At 35.8% G+C, this 17,265-nt stretch overlaps 1 protein-coding gene across 6 annotated transcripts in view; it reads left to right on the top strand.

The window, feature by feature from the left end:
- Nucleotides 1-17,265, top strand: part of NLGN1 (neuroligin 1) — a 696,295-nt gene that overhangs the window by 589,378 nt on the left and 89,652 nt on the right. The gene's annotated exons all lie outside the window — the stretch shown is intronic.

The raw sequence follows: 17,265 nt of genomic DNA, 5'->3' as shown, positions 1-17,265 counted from the left end.
CATAAATTGTTTTAGTCCTAGTGAAAGAAATAATGGTTTGAAAGGGTATAGATGAATAGGAAAACTCACTATACCTTTCAGCTCTAGTTTGAATTATATACACGTGAGAGTAGCCACCAAAGTTTTCTAGCTCGCAAGATGGAATTTTCTTTTTGTTTTAAAACGATGATACCAGCTAATGTGCGTAACAGTGACCACCGTATTCAGCAACATCTTGAAGAGACTTTGGATCACCTGAATTAAAGAAAAGATTTAAGTAATATCAGAATAGGTTTTATAATACGTGAACTTTGGTTCTTCAGTAACGTATTACACATGTATGCTATTGCTCTATTAACCCAAATGTTTAATTAACTACTTTCTGCATTTTGTATCCTTATCGGGTAACAGATTTGTCACTAAACTCAAATATATCTGTTTACATATTTATACATGAAAAACGTGAAACAAAAATTTGCATTCTTATTAAGGAAAAGCAATCATGAGTCCTGTTATCCATTTACTCGACACTTGACATTTAGTAGGGTTTTGATAAGTTTGTTGGAAGAATAGGTAGACAATTATATGATTAAATCTCTAAGTTAATTTCTTTCTTTTTCTAAAGAAATCAGTTTGAAAAATATAGTAACATCATGTTTTTGAGAATAATAAAGTCAAATGTTTTTGCAAACAAATTCAATAAATATACAACTATGAAAAATAATTTAAAATCAGTTGTCTCATTGATTGTCATTAGAGAGTTGTACGAAAAACATGAGCTTTGCAAGAGTTAATGTGTATTTTAATTTGCCTACGCTGCTCTATTTTGTTCCTAAATTAAATAGCATCATGAACAAAATGAGTTTTAGGACAAAGTCTGTTATATCTCTTACCTTGAATATGCCCCCGCTGCATTCCAACTGTAGGATTTGCTCATTAAAAATAAATAGCAGCACACTACGCTATGGGCAAAGAGAACACTGATTTGGAATATAAGCTTGTAAACTAGTTTTGACCCTTTTCTAATAACTCATTTAGTGTTTTAAAGAGATCTTTTATGTTGAAAAATTAATATTAAAGTCTTTAATTTTCTTCTAAGGCCACTAATAAAATTGGGTAAAGATTCATAAACATTTTTCAGAGCTCTCATAATACCAGCACCTCAAATCATATTTTACTTCACGATTTTGAATTTTCAGGTATGACATTACTCCCAAACTTGAAACATTTAGTTACATCAATTGACTTCTTCTTTCATAGTCCCAGGACTCTCCTTGTCACCAATTTTCTCACCTCTCACTCCAAGTTTTGTGACCTTGAGAAGCTCACATTCCACATGTCAGGGTCACCAGCTTGGGTGACAGTAAGTCAATTCTGTCATTCTTCTCCCAAACTTTTACTTCTATGCCAAATTATTCATCATTCTGGTCAATATAATAACATCTTCCTAATTTACTTGCTAAACTCCAAATTCTAATGTAATCCTTAGATAGGGTTTAAACTTGGATATTTGGATCTTTGGATGCCAAGAGTTTTCCCAAGGCTTTCTCTATTATGCCAAATATCTCTTTTCAAAGCTCTTCTGATCTATTTTAAAATATCCACTCACTACTTTAGTGACATGGATATTGCATGGAAGATTATCATTAAAATTCCACTCCCAGAACCCTGTGGTATCTACTAACCCCTCTACCTCACATGTGAAGAAGGTATTAGTGTTTATAAAGTCCCTCAATACTTAATTATTTTAAATTATTTGTGCGGTACCACAAATCTTCTTCACCATTTTCAGAGTGAGGAAAACGAGACTCAGAGGAGGTTAAAAGATTTGCCCAAAGTAATGCAATCCTAGTACGATAAAGAGCCACACCAATCATGGGTGGCTCCATGCTAGCGGTATTATAATGCATTCTTAACAACTCTGCCATGCTTATCACTGGTGTGACTGCCAATGAAAAATCTTTGTAATATTTCTCTTTTCCCACCTGTGGTGAAAATATTAGATTTGTCTTTCCCATTCACCACACTCAGCATATGTTTTCTGTATTAAAACCACCTCCACATCCACAAACAGGTCAAGGAATACATTATTAGGAGGGTTTTGTACTTAACACACATCCATGAGTTCTGTTTTGGGGTCAAATTTCTGGCTCTGAAATCAATTTTGTTGAATATTGTATTTTACGATGTAGTTTACAAGTCATGTTGGGAAATAGGAAAATGCAATTGTATATTTTTAAGTGCAAAATACCCTTCACCTTTTACCTTACAGTACCCTAGTAAAGCCTCATTAATTATATTTATATCAAGTAAATATAGGAAGCAGTCAAATAAGAATTTTCCTAATTCTGTTACCTACACAAGCATTCAGAATTTTTACAATAAAAATTTTCAAACGATGTTTAAAGCTGTCTTAAGTTAACTCTAGTTGTACACAGATATAAATAAGCTAAATCACTAGAGGCATTTTTAAAGTTCCAACCATGATGTATGGAAAAACAGGACTTTGCGTTTATAATGAACAGCTTTTCTGCAGGCCATCAGGTGTAAGATTCCCTTTCTCTACTGAACAGACTGCCTCCTTGGGAAGGAGAAAGTCATAACAGCTTAGTATTCTGAATTTTTTTTTTTTAGAAAGATTGTAAATTGTTTTGCCTGTTCAAGTGCAAAATAGTGAAGGAACAGTGAATAATGACTTTGTGATATAGATGGCTTTCCAAAGGGAAAAGAACAGAGGCCAGTAACATCATTTTAATTGGACCTAAAAATCAAAAGCATACATCTTTAAATGCGAGTGTGCACATGCAATCATTCAGACACTCATGCACACTCACAGTTAATATCATTTGGCCATAATTTATATGCATAACATACAGACAGAAAGGAGAGTTCCTAGTAATGTGTATGTCTTGCCTCAACTGAAAGTTGCCTTGGTTTTGATGACTCAAAATTAATCCATGCAATCTTTTAACTGCTCAGTGCTAAATTTTATGGAACACATCAAATAAAGAGTTATCTAGTCAACCCTAGAGTAGGAGATTTTTATAACCTGACAAGCTATAAATATTTAATTTAAAATGATGCTATTGTACAACATAGAAATAATTTAGAAAAATATACTCTTGTAATTTAACTGTGCACTATACTGAAAATTTGGACATTGTTTCAGAATTTTTGGCTATATAGACACTCTACTTCAATAACAAAAATATTCATGGAAAAGATTTGGAAGGAAATGTATCAATTCATTATTTTTCTCCAACTGAGGGTATTGTGGGTGATTTTTTCCTACTTTTTACATTTCATTTCTCCCCAGTTTCCTACAGTACATATTTTATAGTTTTTGGTTTTAAAAAGCTACTTTAAAAATAAATGAGTATAAAATTTTAATATCTACTGAGAAACATTCATTTGTATTATGATTAGAAGGAGTGGCCATATTGACTGGTGATAAATTCTATTTGACTCCTTTCTTCATAAGCTCCATTATTGATTATATATATGTACTATATGTGATAAATATGAAGAAATAACAGTACAAGGCACTGTCTTCAGCAAGGGAGAACATTACTGAAATTTATGGAACACAATTCTTTTCAGTTTTATTGTTAAGGAATAATCATTTGGATATCAAGTAAAAGATGGTTCTTTTATTAACAAGTCTCAATATTTTAAAAATGCAAGATTTTTAATTTAATATACTCCCATACAATCAAAATATCATTTACTCATGACCTTTCATTGTGTTATATTCCTGAGAAATATTAGTCTAGAGAGTAGAAGTAAAAGCATAGTCACAATTAATAAACTTTTGCTTTATTCTTCATGTTGCAATCAGTCTTTAACCATGACGTAATGACATTTCAGACAATACTGATCGGTGAGGCATTTGGCTCATCCTGGGAAAGTAGAAGAGTGAAGTGAGGAGAACACAGGCTCCAGAATCAGGCCCAAGATGGATTCTAAGCTCTGCCACACACTAGTTTCATGAATTTGGGCAAGTTCTTTTTTGTTTTTTTTTTTTTTAAAGAGGAGGGTCTGGAAACAAGATCAATTTTTTTTTTTAATTTTATTTATTTATTTATTTATGGCTGTGTTGGGTCTTCGTTTCTGTGCGAGGGCTTTCTCTAGTTGCGGCAAGCGGGGGCCACTCTTCATCGCGGTGCACGGGCCTCTCACTATCGCGGCCTCTCTTGTTGCGGAGCACAGGCTCCAGACGCGCAGGCTCAGTAATTGTGGCTCACGGGCCTAGTTGCTCCGCAGCATGTGGGATCTTCCCAGACCAGGGCTCGGATCCGTGTCCCCTGCATTGGCAGGCAGATTCTCAACCACTGCGCCACCAGGGAAGCCCCTGGGCAAGTTCTTTAATCTCCCTTTGCCTCAGTTTTTTCATCTGTGAAATAGGTATTAAAAAAGGTAACGGGCTTAATAGTGCCTGACGTGGTAGGAAATTCATGATGAAGATTAACAATTACTATAATCATTAGTGATTTCTACCAATTATGGTTGTTGGTAAAGGAAGCTCTACATAGTACGTGGAGTATTCACAAATTATTTATAAAGTAGGCAGTGCGTCATTTGTTTTATATTTGCCGCTTAAAGTGCTATCTCTGTACTCGCAAGAATAAGTGGAAGGAAGAGTAAACTATCTAGCTAATCTAGGGCAAAAGGTTTTTCCCTTGGTTTATTCAGATAACTGACCCCTGAAGTATGCTTTCTTTTTTTACTTGAATTATAGTTATAATTTTCTCCATTCTCCACACAGTGTGTGTAGTCAGCCTAGGTGTTATTCAATAGACCTGTTCCAACGTCTACTGTGACTGATTTATTTAGAAATACCTCCAGGCCAAAAAGAGAATGAAAATAAATGGAACAGATCACAACATTGTAAAACAATTATACTCCAATAAAGATGTAAATAAATAAATAAATAAAATAAAATTTATTCTTTTTAATCCTAAAAGAAGAAAAGAAACGAAATGGAACAGATGAAAGTGCCCTGCTGCAAGCAAGAGCTACAAATTGAGGTTAAGAGTAATTGCTTTGGCTTAATCGTTATTTGTAATCTTAGAACAAATGCAAATCTTCCATTAGGAGCAATAAATCCAGTGCTTAAAGTAGAAGATGAGTATTTCACTGCCTAGCAATGGGAAGCCACAGCTGAATGCTAAATGCAGCCACGTAAAAATTTCCTCAGGTCCTTCAACTGAACTGATAATGCAGGGGATATGGTGGACACAGAAATACCTCAGAAAATGAATATCGAGGTATGATTTATTTGCTCTATGTATTTTCTTTTTCCAAGACACTTTATAAAAACTTTGTCTTTGTATTTACAAACTCTTCATGTGCTCTTTCTCAAAAATACTTTATATTTATCCTGAGTCTGGCTTTCATAAAGCCTGATGTGCTTTTTGTGGTTATGAGTCTTCACACCTTCATCACTGAAGTAGATGATAAGGTGAAGTTATTATCTTTATTTTAAAGAGATGACAGTAGAAATATTGAGAGGTTCAGTGACTTTCCCAAGGTTATAAAATCATTCTGTGATAGATCTGGGGAGAGTATAAAGTATATGTAATTCAAACTCATTTCAACTACCATATCATTGTTTTTCAGATTATTTTTTAAAGTCAGTAGGTTATTATTAGTAGTGAAATTATGATAACCATAGTGATAAAGGTTGTCATTAGATTCCTCAAATATTCAACAAATGCAGGGCCAAGATTATGATATAAGAAATGCCGTATTTATTTTAAAATAAATTGCTTGCCTCATAAGAGAATAGTATTTTAAACTATTAAAGCTTAGATAGGATGATATTGAGTTTTCGGTTATATATCAGTTACCTTGTTGTCTTCATTATGAAGAATAAATGAGATTCCAAGGTCCATGTGTACCTACAAGATTATTTAGAAACATAAGTTGCAGAAAAGACTTGGGTAGGTAAAATTTAATATGTGTATTTGAGAAAGTGATGGGTGCAGTGGGAGAGAAAATATATTGGAGTGTTGCAATAGAATAATGAAAAACATCAGTATTCAGACAGTTTCTGCTGTATACATAGTCAGGGTCAAGCATCAAGTAGATTGTTTTAGTCTCCCCGACTGAGATCATGCCACCTTAAGATTATTTGTTAGATGTTGGCAAGAAGAAAGGTTAGTATGGTATAAATGTATTTTAAACTTAAAACATTTATTTTGTTGATTTTTAAAGCATACCGTGTCAACCCTTGAGAGGAAGGAGGGCAATGCAGAGTCTGTGGCAAAACCAGAGTAGTTACACTGCTTTAGACAAATGGGTATGTTTCAACTCTAGCGAAATGGAACATTTCTGGGGGTTATTACCCTAAGACTGCTATCCAAATGTGATCTCAGCTTTCTCACAAGATCCTTAATAATTTAAGAATAGAATTTTAGTTTGAAATCCATTTCTAAGGGGCAACATCCACAAGGCCACCCTCCGACACCTTCTTTTAATGTGTGACCTCCTCGTGTAGAAGCCACCTAGTGAAGTTTTGATCTGTGCTCATAGTTAATCATTTATGATGCCCTGGATTGGGAGGGACATTCTTTCCAAAACAGTGACAGAATTATAGCAATATAGTCCCAAGTTGATTCAGTGAGACCAACTATTTTCCTTTAATAAAATAAAATAAAAGAGCTGTCAAGCACCATTTATGCCCCCCGCCGCCATTTCTATATGAAAAGAACGCAGCCCCTTCTTTCAATTTAGTAAGGAGACAAAAAAGTCACAGAAGAGTTAGAGATGAAAGAAAAATTAAACACAATGCAAAAGTGAGAGTGCCTTTTAGCATACATTAGGGAGATGAGAGTAAAATATCAAGGACACTAGTATCGCGGGCAATCGTTCCCTCACAAAAAGAAACCACCAGTAACTGAAGGAAAGTTTGCAACTTTATCACTCTTTCTTTCTCTTTCCTGTAGACTACAATGTGTTGTCCAATTCTCGTGCGAATCTGACCTAGCTGAATGGTTGCATTTAGCTAACAAAGAAAATTAACAAGTGCAAGTTTATTTTTGAGCTGTTTATAGAGAAATGTCATGCCATTATAACAAAAGCAGATGTGGCGGTCAGAAATATTTTACAGGGTACAAATGGCTTTAATGAAGGGGCAAAGGTGTTAATCTTTTGTCCTTTAAAGCCTGATATTAAGTTACTGATGATTTATACATATAAAGCAAATGTGGGAAAAGCTCACTTTTAATTTTATTCCTGTAAAGATGGTAAATCTCACCTTCATCAATTATCTGCCTCATTCAATAATTAAGAATCCAGTTAATTTGTCTGAGATAATACATCTATTCTCTGAGTGCCTACTCTGTACCAAGCATGATGTCAATGACTGCGATGTTTATAAAAATAAATGAGATAATATTCCTTACTTCCTGGAGATCATAAGCAAGTAGAAGACTCAGACTATAAGAAAGAGAAGGGGCAGCCTATGAATTTTGAGGTACAAAAAACTTGGGGACTATGGAAAAGGGAGAAAGAATATGGTTTAGCTTCTTTTTTTAAAAAAAAAAAAGTATTTAAATGGGTTTTGAAAGATCAGCAAAAGTCTAACAAGCGATTGGCTTGCAGAGAAAACAGATTTATATTTGATTTATTTCTTTACAGATGAGGAGCAAGGATATCACTAAGTTGCCGTGTTTTCCATGTGAGAGACATGGTTTGCAAGAAATTACTGGGTACCTTGATCTGCAATAACCAGATGAATGACACTTCATAACATTATTTACCTGTATTTTTCAATATAGCAAACCTCCTCTTGACACAGCATACTGCCGCCACATGGAACAACATAAATTTACTGAATAAACCCTCTGTGCTCACTCTCGCAGGCCTTCTCTGCATGGTTTCCTTTGTGTTCTGGGAGTCCACCCCACCCTCCCATCTTATCCACTGAACATATGCACATATACCTGGCTATTTATTAGGTCTTGATGGCTCATTGGGGAAGTCCCCTCTTCTGAGAAGCATTTTCTGAAATCATGCATCCCAAATCTAGATTAAATATTCCTCCTCAGGGCCACCAGCCCATTGCTGTTACCTTTATCATAGCACTTACTTCATTCTATTTCAGTTGTCAGTTTGTTTTTCTGTCTCTTCTGCTGGACTGTAAATTCCTTGAGGGCAAAGACCAAATAATATAGGATAAGCGTTTTTAGCTACAACACCTAGAAAAGAGCCTGCCTTCTGGAAGGCACCAACTCAATAAATATTTGTTGACTGGGAAAAATACAAACAGAAAAATGTAGAAAGAATGGCTCTGAATAAACTTGGGATCTCATCCAGTCTTCAGTTGGCCAGTAAAATCAATAAGTGATTATATTCCCCTCACCATAGGTCTTGTACTTCCTCTCACTTTCACTTTTCATATCTGTAATTAACAAACCTACCAATGTTTCCTTCAAAATATTTCTTTTCCCTTGCCTCTTCTTTTTTTTATCTCTACTAACATTGCCCTAATGCAGTACCTCATTTTTCACCTGGACAATATTGCAATAACATCTTAACTGGTCTCCCAGTTGCAATAAATGTCTATTAAATTGAAATGGTTGAATTGTTTAAAGTAACCCTCTTATTTTGAAAGTAAATCAACCAGCAAATACCTGCTACCCACCAACAATATGCACTGTTATGTGCTTTGGGGGAGTCAGAAGAAGCAGAGCATAGAAACCACCACTCTACTCCCAAAACACTGTCATGTGGGCATGGAGAACCATGAGAAAGTGCTTCTTAAAGTGCGTCATGCATGCAAATCACTTGGGGGTCTTACTGAAATACAGACTCGGTAGGTCTTGGGTGATGCCTGAGATTGCATTTCCAATAAGTTGCCAGGTGATGCTGGTGTCGCTGATCTGTGCACCATCCTTTCAGTAGAAAGGCAGTAAAACCCATTAAGTGACTTAGAGTGGCCTTACAGTGAAGATTCTAAGGGCAGGCAGAGTTCAGAGGCAGCAGGAGATAGAATGAGAAAGTCTCCAGGTTGAGAGAAGAATGTAAGCTGAGAAGATGCAAGTTTGTGCCCTATTCCTAGTCAGTTTTTGACTTGGCTCACTTCTCATCTCCTCTTTAAAGCCTGTGAATCTCCGCAGCACTGCTGCTCTTCTTCCCAACTGCATTCTTATCTGTCCTCTAAAGTACACTCAGAAAGATCTTTATAAAATCCAAATCTGATGTTGCCACTCGTAGGCTTAAAGCCCTGTAGTGTCTTCCCATCAACTGCCATATAAATTCCAGACTTGAAGATCTGTCCCCCAGGAGCAGTGCCCAGCTCTCTAGCCTCACTTTCCACCACTTCCACCACACGTAACCTGTGTTCACCAGGCTTTACCTCATGCTTTCTTACCTCTGCTTTTCACAGGCTGCTGCCTTTGTCTGGAAAGCCCTGCCCCATTGTCTATCCTGTCTGTCTTGCAAGGCAGAATTAGGTATCTCAGTGCCCCTTTTAGTTCCATAGCACAAAACACATGATTGCATTCTTCTGTTTATTTCCACTGATGCCATCGCTCCCATATGAACCTCTATTTGGAAGGATCTGAATCTCATCTTTCTTTGCATTTTCTACCTATAAGACTTTGTTCAAAATATCGAAGGTGCTTCAATAACCATTGGCTAAGAGAATGAATGAATGAATAAATCCCAACTAGTTACTTACTTAAATATCTTCACTTGCTAAAAAATAATTTATAACAGCACTAATAAACAAAACCAATACATACTGGGATGAGTTTTCAATATACGGAGGAAGCAAATGTTGGGGTGAAAGGGGAGGAGAAAGAAGGTAGAGGAGGGAAATTCTAGGACACCATGCAACAGGAGAGGGAGGACAGATATTTGTCACTTACACTTGTCTCTGCTCTCCTGCACATGCACGCACACACGCACACATGCACAGGACATTCGTAATTTAAGCTGCCCTAAAAAATCCTACCAAATCTGAGCTCATCTCCAGAAATCAGTAGAAAAGGCAGGAAAGTGTGTAAATACTCCTTATTTTCAGGTCACTTATTATTTGCCTAAGTCCTGGAAGTCGTGTCTCAGATATTGGATTGAACTGAAATGAGAGGTCTCATGGTGAGAACAGTCAATGTTCCCCCTATTTACAGAAGGCATGGCCGGGCTTATAGAAAATATATATGAATTATTATTCTTCAGTTGAAAGCGAAGCTCAACCTTGAATGTCAGGGAGCAATTCAAAGATGATCCTGAATAAAAATAAATCATGCCTCATAGCAACGCCTGAGGAAGCCACATAAATGATCACGTTGGTAAAAGAGAAAATATTTTTAGCATCTTTTCTAGACCACCTCTCAACAGAAAAATATAAGAGTCAAAAATATTAGATATAGTGATAAGCAGTCAAACAGATGAAAAGATTACTTGCCATTTACACTGAATATATTATCGGAATTATTATTACTCAGAAATCTTACATCATTAATATGAAAGGAACTTGACAATGAGTAACTTGACTTAAAAGTATACTGTACATCTCACTCCAAACAAAAAGCACTAAATCAAAATTAATGTAAATAGAAACATCAATGGGCAGTTATAGTGTAAAGAGTAGTGTCACATTATGTAAGTGTTAACCTCAAGGTTACTTCAGATAATTCTTCTATAACAATTAAATATATGTAATTTATTTCCCCCCCAAATTTTAATATTACTTTTCTATATTATCCTTCATTTTAATCTTTTTTACCCCCCAATACTTTAGAGTGCTTTACCAGGTTATAAATGCAATACTTATTGAAGTTGAACAAAATTGATTTATGATTAGTTACCATATCAGTCAATCAGAGCATCTACCTATATGCTGAGCACTACACTGAAGGAAATAGAAGAAACAGACACATGGGCGCTGCCTACCTTCCTGGGCATTAAAATGTAGACAAAAGACAATACAAACAGTGAGAACAGTGAGGAACTGTGGAAGCTAGTACATACACTCTATCCTGTAGCTCAGAATGAAAGTGCTGTTGGGATTCAGTGTTGAGAAGTTCTACAGTTCAGGCTTGGTTTTATGGGTTGGGGATGGAAAGATGAAAAAGACTTACAGGAGGAGCTAGGTATGAAGTTCTGAAGTCCAGAGTGAAGAGACATGAGGAGATGTAAAGCTCTTCGGAGTCAAGGAAAGGTGTGATCATAGATCTAGAGACAGGAATGAGTATAATACACAGCCAGGTGCCTGTAGCACAACTAAGATTTAAGTGGGACCTTTTAGAATTGCTACACGCACCACCTGCCCGGCTGTATTCAGAGGCCCTGCTGTACAGCTCCCTGAACACATTGTGCTGTTTTAAGCCTCCTTGAACTTACTTGATTCCGTCCTTTGAGACCCAAACATTTCTGCCTCTGTGAAGCCTTTCCAGATCCTCAACCTTGCATCCAACTCTGTACATCTATTAACAATTCTCTCCATAGACCATGATTCTATATAATCAACCTACCAACGCCTCTACTAACCTCCCCACGTATTCTAAACCAGCACTGCTCAGTAGAGCTTTCTGTGATGATGAAACTATTTCTGTATTTTTCAATACAAGAGCCTCTAGCCACATTGGCTACTGAGCACTTGAAACGTGGCTGTTACAGCAGAAATGAATTTTTTATGTTATTGAGTTTTGATAGATTAAAATTAAAATTTAACCAGCCACATGTGGCTGGTGGCTACTGTATCAGACGGTGCAGTTTTAGACCATGAGCTTCCTGAGGGAAAGAATTGTGTACTATCATCCATATACCTCAGCACATTCAATCACGGTGCATATTCAACAAAGTAATCAAGAAAGTTTTGTTGAATGACTAAATGAGTGAATGCTCAAATCTGAGTGGATCCCAGTGTGTATGACAAAGTAATGAACATAAATATTAGATACATGAAAAAGTTACAAATCTTAATGGCACTTAAAATAAGTATTAAAAGATGAGAATGGAACGTAATGAGGAATGTAGTCATACTTTTAAATAATTACTGGCAATGGTGGCCTAGAATAGAAATTAACAAAAAAAAAATCTGCTGAAATACTGATGCTCTATACAGTTTATAAACATAGGTTTAAACTGCATTTATCCCCTTATATTGTACTTTCTTCATTATATTTAAGTCTTCACATGCTAAGCTATGACCTCCTTGAGAACAGGGACTTTTAATCTCACTGTATCTCCAGATCCTAACATAAAGCCTGGAACATAGTAGGCACTCAATAAATGTTTATTAGATAAATGAAACAAATGGTAAAACAGGAAGTAAACTATATTAATAAAACTAGCAGAGTCAATGTTCAGAAAGGAAAGATAGCTATTTCAAAGGCCCTAAGTGACTCTCCGCAATAAAGCATCCTGAAGCATCTACTTTATGTGTACATCTAAACCTTGTGCTTGAGAAAGTTGTGTTATTTCAAGTAACTTTTCCTAAAACAAAATCTCAATTATCTTTTTCTCCCTGTCCCCCACCTGTTGTTCTAGAGTCCCATTGCTTTTAGTTTTACATTTGGTGTCAGCCTTTTCAGCTCTTTCACTATTTTCTTTTAGTATTTGTGTGACCTTAAGGAATTGGAATGGAGTTTCTTTCACTTTCTCATAGTAGGTAGTTAACATTATGCAAGGAGAAAAACATCACCATAGACTAATCAGAACAAATTGCAGGAGTTTTGCCTAATGCTTGTGCATCAGACCTAACACACCGACTAGCATATCCAATTTATCATTTCTGATAGACTAGAGTCTAGTTTATATTTCCCAGCCAGTGCTGCTTCTCAAAGCATAGTTTTCCACCCTGTCATGTCAGAAGGGATTATTTTTACTTCTCCTTTGAGAAGTGCCAAGTTTGGCTACCATCTTTACTTTTTTCCAACCTCCAAGGGGCTCAGGAATCAATATGAAAGCAGGTCTTTGATTGTCCATGCTTAAATGAAACATAGTAATTCCAAAGATATTTATTGAGCACTTACTACGCAAGACCACGTTCTAAGTTCTTTGAGGGATGTAGAGGTAAATCATGCATGAACCTGAACTCAAAGAACATGGTCTCTTCTGGAACTTAAGATATGTATATATTAGTTACAAAGCAGGAATGAATAAATTTAGTACAATGGTTTAAAGCACAGACCTGGGAAAGCAGCCTTGGATTTGTATCTTGCCTCCCATATTAGGAGCTGTGTGACATCAGACAAGATACATTAACCTCTCTGAGCTTTATTTTCCTCATCTGTGAAATGAAGAATACTGATTTCTGTTTCTGGATTCTTGAGCTATAATTTGAATAAAGCCAAACCCTCTGGTGGAGTATGAAAGAGACAAAGCATGTGCTACCTTAACATTGTTCTGTTCCTGGCACACGTATGAAACACTTAGCCAGTACCTGGCACAAAGCAAAGTGCTTTCTAAGTTTAGAGAAATGATGTTTTTGCTGTATGGATTACCTGAATTTTATCTGAGACAGAAAGACCAATAAGATTTAGATACAGAAAATGCAAAGGCAAGGTGTAAGAAGAAGGGTGTTAACATTGTACACAATGATTCCAAAGGCCGGGAGATTTGGTGTAGATTATTAATTTTCTTAATAGTTGTATTTATCTAAAAATTAAATGTCTACAGTGTATGAAGCACCATGCTAGGTGCTGTGGGGAGGGATGGCACAAATATAAATGGTCTCTGCTCTCACAGGAGTAATTAACTAGTAGAGGAAAATATGTACAAACATCATGGTGAGGGATAAAAAAGAAAGGGGCCACAGGACAAGGACTCAGTGAGGGGTAAGTGTGAAAGTAGCCATTCTTTATATCTCAAATCAGGTCAATTCCTTCATGATGTATTCTGTCTTAAACATGGTTCCAGGCCCGTGGAAATAATGGTTGATTATTTTATCCTCATCTAGTAGCTAGACCAGGGGCCAGAGAGAAGAACAACTTCAAATCCCATCCTAGTGGGACTTCCCTGGTGGTGCAGTGGTTGAGAATCTGCCTGCCAATGCAGGGGACACGGGTTTGAGCCCTGGTCCGGGAAGATCCCACATGCTGCAGAGCAACTAAGCCTGCGCGCCACAACTACTGAGCCTGCTCAACTACTGAGCCTGCTCTCTAGAGTCCGCGAGCCACAACTACTGAGCCGTGTGCCACAACTACTGAAGCCCACGTGCCTAGAGCCTGTGCTCCGCAACAAGAGAAGACACCGCAATGAGAAACCCGCACATCGCAACGAAGAGTAGACCCCGCTCGCCTCAACTAGAGAAAGCCTGTACACAGCAACAAAGACCCAACACAGCCAAAAAAAAAAAAAAAAAAAAAAACCCCATCCTAGTGACATGCTTACTAACTCAGATCAGAAGGTTGGGGATTTGTAAGCAGAGAGCTGCCTAGGAAATTTGTCAACCAAATCCGACAGGGTCCCAAAAAAACCTGCAGACCTTAGGATGAGGCCTCTAACTGGAGAGCTTCTTAGAAGTCATGAATGATGACATTAACTATTTCTACCTCCACCTTGACTTGATGGGCTCCTGGGAGAAACATTTCCTAATCACTAACTTCTACTCATGATTTTTTCATTGGTAAAAGTTAATATTATGTGTTTGCCAGGATGGTGGGCTCCTAGATGCGAAGGACAATGCTTCAGTTACCTTTGTATCCTCTAAGCTCAGCTCTTAGAGCACAATAGATACTTGTTACATATTTATGGAATGAATGAATCAAACCACATATTACTGAATGAATATATTCTAGTGTTTATTCAATAGTAAAATTTAAAAACTTGTAAAACAGTTTTTAAAAATAGCTATTTGAGTTCCAGAATGTAAATACTTAAATGATGTTTATCAAAGAGAACAAAGTTTTGAAGGCAGAACTAACAGCTGCCGAATGATTTTAATAATAAAAATAGTATTTATGATAATATCATCGCATGTTTGTATTGCACTTTATGCTTTTCGAAAGTTCTTTCGGTTTTTAGCTTTATATTTTGTATTTTTATGAAATATGGTCATCTGAATTTGTATAAAATAAGTATCTTTTCACCCAGAAAGTTTCGAGAAATGAAAAGGTGTAAAATAATAGCCAATAATAGTAAAAATAATAACAGCAATAAGGTCAAAAACATGAGCTACCATTCACTGAGTAGTTGCTATGTTCCAGCTAGTGTAATAAGTACCTTTCATGTGCCATCTTATTTAATCCTCACAACAATCCTATGAAATAGGAACTATTGCAAGCTCCCTGCCACCATGGAGGAAACTCAGAGTTAGAAATCTTAGAAAGAATGTCAAAGATCATGCAGCAGGGATATAGCAAGACCAGGATTGGAACCCAAGTCTATCTGCCCCCAAAGTCCTTGCTCTTAACCACCCCACTAAACTGCCTCCCCAGTGCTAAATAACAACAAGAACAACTAATACTATTTATAAACCCATCATGTGTTCCATGTATTGGATCTTCATTGTATTATTTATCCTCAAAACAATAGGAAGTTGTAGGTCTGATTATCCTATATTCCAGATGAGAGAACCGAGGCTTAAAGAATCTTGGCTCCTTGCCCGTGTTTACATAGCTAGTCAGTGGTAGAGTAGAGAATGGACTCAAGTTCACTTCAAAGAGCCAGCAGGGTTCTTAATCACCACCTGATGTTAATGGAAATTAAGTGTTCTAGTTAGGAGGAAATTATTATATTTAGAGTATATGAATTTTTACTATAGCTAGAATAAAATAACATACCTACACTTAATATTAAAGTCATACCAAGTGTAATTTCCTCTTTCTACAATGATTAGAAAGGCACTTCAGAATCTTGAAGTGCCTCATCATCATGCCCATAATTAGCATATCATAATATTTTTAAAGTGCTGGTATTTGAACCTTCGGGCCATTTAGCTTCTGAGGATGTGGGAGTTTGCTTGAAACATTTTCCTTTACTGAAACTGTGTCTGAGTAAATTGTTTTGAAATCAAGTATGAATGGAAGACACAGAGCACAGAGTACTTTTAATCCAAGCCGTACACCCTCCCATGAGAGAAAAAATATCACCCTTCCTTAGTGGAATGGAAGCATTATGGGAGAAGGGTAGCATAGCTCCAGTGTCCTCAAGTTTTTAAATTACTCTTTAACATCTACCTCATTTCATTAATAGTGCATTCAACTACCACCCTATTTAAGTAATTGTTAATAATCAGGAAAACTTTCCCCATCCTTCAAATCTATTTCATGAAAGTGAAATTTTCCTAGCACCATAAGAAAGGAAAAAAATTCAAGTTATGTGAAAGGACTTGCCATTCCATTTGAGGTAGTGGGATTTAAATTATGTATATGTCCATCATTCTTCAGCAGGTTTCAAAATCTGCTGTGTATTATCTTTTTTACAACTAATAAAACTCGTTACACTAATAGTCTAGTATTATGTAAATGTTATTTTATCCAAATATCTAGTATCCATAAGTAGTTTGTTCTCTATATCCCTAATGTAATATATCAAACAATAACTCATTTGTCAAAGAGAGACAGTTCATTAAAATTCAACAACCATTTGGCCAGGATAAAACAGCAACAGTATAAAAATTGATGTTGCGAAACTTAACAAATGAAGGAATAAGGAAATTGCGAATCAGGAAATTGCAGGCCTGCCCTCTAGGACCATTTTTGGGTCACTTGTCTGAATTTTAATATTACAATTGTTTTACAAAAAGTCAAGTAGAAAAGGTACAACACTTGAGCACTGTACTACAATTCAGTTTCTAAAAGTGAATTATTATGTGATTTAGAAAGTATGTTTTCTACTTTGTTGAGTCGTATTTAAGTAGCACAGTGAATAAGAGTTTTAGACTTTTTTGTTTATGATTTCAAATGCAATTTTTGCTCCATATTTTTAAAAAGAAAGAAAATATCAAGTGAAAAAAATAGCACCTATCAGAATTTTGGACTGTTTAAAAAGCCAAAAAAAAAAAACAAACCCTCATCCTATTGTGAAACTTACAGTATTATAAAAGGTAACCACTTTTAGAAAAAAAATGAAAACATGCAACTTTTTAAGGCACTTGGAGAAGTACAATTAGTTTTAAATTAACAATAAAAGATTATAATTATATATATTATATAATATGTATATATAATTATATATGAATTATAAAAGATTATTAAAACATCAGACATTTTTAATGTAGGTTATGTTCACCAAGATTATTTTATTCTAATCATTAGTATATTCATTTGTGCATGTGTACACATTTAAAGAAGAAATTTCATTATGTTTACATACAGTTACTGGTTTGCA

This window comes from Eubalaena glacialis, chromosome 6 (genome assembly GCF_028564815.1).
Source record: "Eubalaena glacialis isolate mEubGla1 chromosome 6, mEubGla1.1.hap2.+ XY, whole genome shotgun sequence".
NCBI lineage: Eukaryota > Metazoa > Chordata > Mammalia > Artiodactyla > Balaenidae > Eubalaena > Eubalaena glacialis.
Note: the sequence above shows the minus strand (reverse complement) of the source record. Positions and strands in the feature narration are given on the sequence as shown.